The sequence below is a fragment of the Nannospalax galili genome, unplaced genomic scaffold (genome assembly GCF_000622305.1).
Source record: "Nannospalax galili isolate Female #2095 unplaced genomic scaffold, S.galili_v1.0 scaffold117, whole genome shotgun sequence".
Classification (NCBI taxonomy): domain Eukaryota; kingdom Metazoa; phylum Chordata; class Mammalia; order Rodentia; family Spalacidae; genus Nannospalax; species Nannospalax galili.
In genome coordinates, this window is record NW_008341422.1 from 2,425,087 (window position 1) to 2,431,086 (window position 6,000).

At 45.0% G+C, this 6,000-nt stretch overlaps 1 protein-coding gene across 3 annotated transcripts in view; it reads right to left on the bottom strand.

Annotated features, from left to right (window-relative positions):
• The window catches only part of Rora (RAR related orphan receptor A), a 106,419-nt gene that overhangs the window by 99,574 nt on the left and 845 nt on the right, over positions 1 to 6,000 (bottom strand). The window contains exon 1 of one of the 3 annotated variants that reach the window (XM_029565280.1): positions 5,365 to 5,912. The exons of the other annotated variants lie outside the window; for them this stretch is intronic. The gene's annotated coding sequence lies outside the window, so the exon portion shown is untranslated. Of the gene's footprint in view, positions 1 to 5,364; positions 5,913 to 6,000 lie in introns of those variants that run through there. 3 annotated transcript variants of the gene reach the window in all.

Sequence of the window (6,000 nt, forward strand, 5' to 3'; positions counted from 1 at the left end):
ATTTCAAGTGTTTCTAGACACACTGAAGTGTGTTTGCAGAAGAAATTGACCAAGATTGTAAGAGGGCTGAACCATCATGAACTTAGAGAAATGGAAGGCAGTGGGACGGCAGTGATTAGGGGTCTCTGTGTGTGTGTGTGTGTATGTGTGTGTCTACTAGTCTTCAAATAACAGTCTTCTGTTTGAAAGATGGATCATATACATCCTGCACAGCACCAACAGAAGAGCTCAGAGCCGAAGGACTACAAGAACAAAGCAGAGATTCGTGCTCGACAGGAGCTGATTTTTCTAATTCAACATAGAATAAGCTACCTCCGAGCATAGTGAGCACATCACTGGAGGTGTTCAAGCATAATCACACATTCATGTCGCAGAAACTGCAGGGAACACCTACATGCTGATGGGTCATTTAGCCTGAATGAATTCTAAGGTGTCACGCCCCCCCCCCACCTCTGAAAAAACAACACACCTCAGTCCAGCAGCTGGAAAGGTTAAGTACCTACCCAGAGAGAGATGAGGTGCTGCAGGTCTTCCAGGAACCTGCATTCAGCTGACTTCATGAAAGACAAAGAGTTTCTGAAGAATGTGTAATGATGGCCCTCAACTGTCAACAGAACAGTACTCATGGGCACAACTCACAAGCAGCCAACTATAGGAAGGCACATTAAAATTAGAAGTCATGTTTGCAAATGCGTCCTTTGCCTAAATATAAATGGCGCAGACAGACCATCTTCCATTCAGCTCTACCTAACGGTGACTACTTGCTCAGGTTAGCTGCTCTTCACAGTATTCCAAATTTTTTTAAGAAATTCAAGCTTATATTTAATCCAGATCTTACAACAAGAAGGCTAAATGAAAATCATGGTGTTAATGATAAGCAAATAAGAATAACCCCATTTGTAGCAAATTGATTTTGTTAAAGGGTAATTTAAAGATATTAGGCCCAGTAAAGCATTACATAATTGAATCTATTTTTCCCCCCATACAAACTCGAGACTTATCATCTTCCCTAAGCAGAGACAAAGTTACGCACAGGGCATTTTCTCAGCTTCCTCTGGGGGTGGCGGGAAGATGGTAGGAGTCAGGGTCTAGTCCTAGCTCTACCAGGTATCAGGTGGAAGGCCATGGCTATGGCACATAACCTGTGTGGGCTTCGGTTTCTTCAACTCCAATGCATGGGATCTGTAGAGACTCTCCAGGGAGGCCATGAGACAGGAGTGTAAGGTAACTATAGATGAACACCCTGGCCCTATTTATTTGGGAAATGCCTAGTAAACTTCAGAGGAAAGTCAGAAGTGGACAAAATAAAAGCACTGACAAACCAGGGAATAAACTTGACCTTGTTTTTTATAGCCATGGGAGCAAAGAGTCTAAAGTTATATTATCTCATCTCAATCTGACACGGGCTAATAGATTTCTCTTAAAAAAGAAAATCTAGACACAAAATATTTCAGGTACTTTTTTGCTCATTGCCCATCAGTTAATATGTTAGACCTCATCTTTGGGCCTAGTACTTTGACAATTTATGGGAAAAGCCTGTTGTGTCATTTACACACAATTTTGATGGATGCAAAGAATTTCAGGCTGTGAATGTTTTGGTCCCCCAGTCGGAAGGCTGGAATAAAAAGGACGTATCCTGAAGAAGTAGCTAGCCACGGGACAGAGATGCTATGTGTCACTCCTCAAAGGGCCAGCGGATAGACTTGGAAATAGTATAAATGTCATTTCATATATGAGAGGTTAGAGGTGGATGTCTCTAGAAAAATATAAAATCAGTGTAGTTGCTGGCTTTATATGTCTAATTATAAACATTGCAGGAATTTATGCAGAAAAGTCCATCTTTTGTCTTTTTGGTGCTAAGGAAGAACTCGGAGACCCTGCACATATGGGGCAAACATGCTATCAACTGAGCTACACCCCAAGCCTACAACATATATCTCTGTTACCAAGTATATTTAGAAAAATGTATTCCATACCAGAGATTTTATTGGTGTTTAAAATCAAGACCATTTTAAGAAAAACAAAAAGGTCTACCTTTGAAGATCTATGCAGCCATCCATCCATCTAATAATGCAGTAACTTTTTCTCCTACCCAACAGTCCTTCCTAAACGTCATTTTCTTAGGGGCCACAGAGCTAATTACAAAGTGGACAGGTTTTGCAATGATCTATTTGCTGACCTTGTCTGTTCTTATTGTGACCAACTTGACTGGGTGGGAAATATGGGGGAAAAGGAGTCTGGAGAGCCCTGAATATATTTCCAAGTATACCTACCAATCATTTAAAAAGTCAAGATTTAAATTACATAGTATAAATTTACTTAAGAATAACATTTTGCTTAGAAATCATATTATTTTATACTTGGGCAATGTTTAAGAAATCACAGCTTTCAACTCAAACTGATGGCTTAATATAAGCAGAGTGTTGCTGTGCATGTCTTGAAATATGTAAAACCAAGAGGCTGCCTCTGAAAATGGAACTTAAATTTCACAGGGAGTCTAGGCTTTCCTTCTATCCATGCATAAGTTCAAACATTCTATCTCTAATAATTTCTTTACATTTATTTATTTATTTATTATTTATTTATATTTATTTTGTGTGTGTGCGTATTGTGGTGCACATGTGGAGGTCAGAGAACAACTTGTGGGAGTCAGTTATTTCCTTCTACTCCTGGGTTCCAGGGATCTAACTCAGGTCATCAGCCTTGGCAGCAAGTGCCTTTACCCAGTGAACCATCTTGCTGGCCCTAGACTTTTTGTCTTTCAAAGAACTGAATCCTCCTTATGAGAGAGAAACACTTGGCTCAGTGATGGCAGCCATTTGGATTTTTGCTTTTCAAGGTCCAGACATCACCCTCCCCCTGTTCTACCCATCACAGGCTCTGCAAATGGGACAAAAATTCCAGGTAAGGAATGCCATGTAAAGGATGCTTAAAATGAGACTAAGTATTGAATCCAAATTTCATATGGTAAAAGCGAAAGCCAAATTCTCCCAAACTGTAATCATAACTGTTGAAGCTCAGCAGGAAACTAATCACCAATATACAGAGGATTTTCAAAGGTGCCTCCCATCTGTGCATAAACTGGAGGAAGAATCTATTACAGGACAGAGGTTTCCCACCAGGGTCTTCTTTACTCTTACAAGTCCCTTTTCATAAACAGAGGCTGTACACCCATACAATACTGGAACTCCTCACAGCACTCGGCTGCCAGCTGACAACACTTGGCCTACGTACTTTAAATAAATGCCCCCCCCATAATAAATGCTATCACTACAATCCAAATGGTAGCACAAGTTTGTTATTAATTAAACAAAAAACACTACTGAAGGATGAGACGAGAGCTGCTTAAATGAAGATTTATTGCTTCTTAAGTATGAAACCACTTTAAACCTAAACTTATTTGACAAGACAGAGAAAGGATTTTCTTCTTTGGTGAGTTCAAAAGGCCTGATTTAATGATGTTTCAAAAACATCATTAAGTCAGGCAACAAAGAGGGTGTTTCTCTTTTATAGTTGCTTGTCCTTTCCTCCCTTCCTCCTTGTTCACAGGCATCAACAGGGCAGAAAGCTATACTGTGAAGAAGAGATGTTTTGTTTTGCACGACAAATCTAATTATGTAAGCTCTCTTACATATGGAACCAATTTAACTATTAAAACCGAAAGGCAGCAGGGAAGTATTTAATATGATTCTGGGCCAGGTTTTTTTTCCTCCCTTAAATCTGATATGGAAACATTGACAGCATTCCCCACAAACTAAACTATTTTTCTTCAGTTAAAACTTGTACCAAAGCAAGATAATCCTATTAAGACACAGAATGTTGTGATGCTGGGACTGAAATATTCTAATTGTCCAGATTTCTCTTCCTCTCTCCTTCTCTTTCCCCCCACCCCCTCTAATTGAGTTTATATGAAAATTACATTGCTGGTACTTCTGGACCATGATATTTCCTCTTTCTTAAAGCACAATACTATGAATCTATTAGTTTATGACAGCCAGAGGTGCGGGAGTGCTTTTGGGGAGGAGAAAGCTGAAATTCTCAGGATTGTATCAGGGAAAGCTGTATTAGAACTTCACTTTGTACTAGACATAAAAAAAAGCAAAAGCCTACCTACCTACAAGGAAACATCAACTTGAACCAACTTTGTCAAAGTTGTTGTTAGTGTGCTACAGCCGACAGTGACCTACTGTTCAGTAAGGGGGTAAAGCAATGTAAAAGTCTGCTTGCCTTTTCCCCAATCAACACAATTGATAAACAGAATGGGCCCCTACGGGCACCCACACTTCCCAAATAGCAAAATCTATTTTTTAATTTAAAAGGGGGGATGAAAATAAAACGTCTTCTTTGAGTCACTTTCCACTTGCAGGTTTAATGAAAAGCAGCAATAGTGAGGGGTTTTGTGCGTGTGTGTGTGTGTGTGTGTGATTTCTTTTATATAACAAATCATTAAACACCTTAATATTTTTCCTTCCCAAATAATTTCACACACTTATCACGAGAAGCTCTCCCCTCTTACTTCACCAGTCACAAATTCTGAAAAATTATTAATTCTCACTTCCCGCAAGAGGAAGGGAGAGCATTCTAAATTTGCCGTGGGCACATCCTATAGAACGATTTCTTTACACACAGCTAGCTCATCTTAGCGTCCTGGATGTTTCGACCTGTTAATAATTAATAAAAGATGCCACCCAATCTCTAGTGAAAAGCTCCCTGATCGGAGAGTAAACCCAAACGCAGATATGGAAAGAGCGTCCTTCATCCTGGAATGCAACAACAAAAATGCCCCAACCTAGCAAACGTTTAACGAGTACCCCGGGCGCCCATATCTGGCAGGCAGAACACCACAAGACCATCGGGGTCCACACAGTGGCTGCGGTTTAGAACCGCCTGACAGATGGAGCTTAAAGCCCCAGGCAGGGCGCCGGAGCCTGCGACACAGTTCGGACAGATAATCCACTGTGAGGACCCAGCAGGCGCACAAACGCGCAGGGTGCTGCGGGCTGAGTCCTTCCAGCGCCGTTCGCAAGCGTCTAAGTGCGTGTCTCTGTTTCTCCTCTCCGCACAAACTACCTCCTGCGCACCTCCAAACTTTGCCTTTTGGGTCAGAAACTTCTTTGAGTTGCCTGGGCTCCTTCTTGCCTCAAGTGAAGACACTGGGAATCAGTTGTCTCAGAAAACCCTTTCTCCCGGTCCTTTCCATCTCGCCACCGCCGGGCTCAGGACACTGAATCAGTGCGGGAGGCGGGGAGCCAAGGCTCCGCCGCGGTTAACCCGCGCCAGTCGGCTGTCACTTTAGTCTAACCTCGGCTTCTGCCTGCCAATACCATGGGCTGATCCGGATGTGCCCCACATGCATGCACAAACCTCAGTAGTAGCCGGGACGCGCCACGGCCGGGGCTGCCACCGAAGGCGACTTGGCACGCTGGGCGCGCGGGGCTTTGGGAAGTGGAGGGGTCCTGGGGACGCTGCGCAGACCCGCCGCACTTCCCCGGCCGCTGCCCGCTCCGGAGCTGTGAGCTGTGAGTGTGGGGTGACGGCGGGGAGCTCGGATGCGAGGCTTGGGGACACTAACCGATCCCCCGGGATGACACCACGATCATTCGTCTGCACAACCCGGCCCGGCCGCCGCGCCTCCCCCAACCTAGGCCGGAGCTGTCCGGGGGTGCGGGCCCTGGGGACCCAGTGCGGACGTCCCCAGCTTCCTCCCAGCTTCCCAGACCCTCGAAGCTCTTCCCAGAGTGCAGCGACTCAGGGCAAACTTTCTTTGGGAAGCCCCTCGGGTGCCAGGAGGACCTAGGACAGTGACCGAGCGAAGGGGACGGCAGAGCGGCGAGCGGCCCCGCGCGCCACTGCCCCCGACCAGGCAGGCCGATCCCCAATCCCGGCTCCGGTGGCGCAGCTGCAGTGGCCTGGGAGGCCGCGGCGGGACTCGGGTGGCAGTCCCGGGCCGTACGTGCGCTCGGGCAGGCGCGCCCACCCCTCCCCCTGCGAGCCCTCCTC